Genomic DNA, 1,022 nt, shown 5'->3' with positions numbered 1-1,022 from the left:
TTTAATTTCAAATTCCTAAGACAGAAAACTTGATCGACCCAAAATATTGTTTCAAGCCAATTCCAACGAGATGAAACTGCTTAGTTTTTAACTCGTGGCTGCCTCCCTCCAGTATCTGCCTCCGTCTTTACATGGGCTTCCCCTCTGTGTTTCTGTTTCAACTCTCCCTCTCTTTCCTCTTATAAGGATACAGTCATTGCATTTAAGGCCCACCCTAAATCCAGGATGATCTCATCTTGAGATCCTTAACTCATCTGCACTTGCAAAGATCCTATTTCCAAATAAGGTCACATTCGCAGGTGCAGGGGTTAAGCACTTGAGACTTGCCTTTGGCGGGGGCATTATTCAACCCACTACAGCAAGCAAAAGCATCCTTGCCCATGAGGGCCTGGTATTTCTGAGTGTGGTCCACTGTTCACCTGTATCAGAACTAGCTGGTCCCTTTCCTAGACATACAGGTTCCCAGAAACATTTCACACCATTTGAAACCACCCTTTGGGGGTGAGGCCCTGGAATCTGCCTTTTGAAAATGCTTCCCAAGTGATTCTTGCCCTCAGTATGAGAACCACCATACCAAGCCCCTGAAAACTGAAATTCAAGTATTTACTAGTGTTAACCTTGCAGGAAAAATAGCTTGCATGGAGAGATTATGCAACCCTGGGGCATGGAGTGGTGATGCATGCTTGCTTTGCATTTTAAAAAGCAAATCAGTTAATAGAGCAAAAGAAAGTGCTGTCATTAAATGAGAACATTCAGATGCAAAGAAACTGAAACCTCTTTGGCCAGAAACAGGCACGGAAAGTGCTGAGAACATCTAATTCATCTCTATGTCAGATCCGGAGAGCTTAAAAAAAGATAAAAATAAGAATTTCAGATGTTCCATACTATATTTTGGCAGAGCATTCATTTTTTTGTTTTCTTCTCTCCCCACACCTATAAGTAGATTATGAGTTAATAACTCAAAGAAAAAAAATAAAAAATAAATAAAACTCAACATTCAGAAAACTAAAAAAAAAAAAAAA

General features: G+C 40.0%; 1 protein-coding gene across 2 annotated transcripts in view; it reads left to right on the top strand.

The window, feature by feature from the left end:
• P2RX7 (purinergic receptor P2X, ligand-gated ion channel, 7) overlaps positions 1 to 1,022 on the top strand; it is a 58,950-nt gene that overhangs the window by 47,712 nt on the left and 10,216 nt on the right. The gene's annotated exons all lie outside the window — the stretch shown is intronic.

The sequence above is a fragment of the Bison bison genome, unplaced genomic scaffold (genome assembly GCF_000754665.1).
Source record: "Bison bison bison isolate TAMUID 2011002044 unplaced genomic scaffold, Bison_UMD1.0 scf7180017864160, whole genome shotgun sequence".
NCBI classification, from domain to species: Eukaryota; Metazoa; Chordata; class Mammalia; order Artiodactyla; family Bovidae; genus Bison; species Bison bison.
The sequence above is the reverse complement of the archived record's forward strand: the minus strand, read 5'-3'. Positions and strand labels throughout refer to the sequence as shown.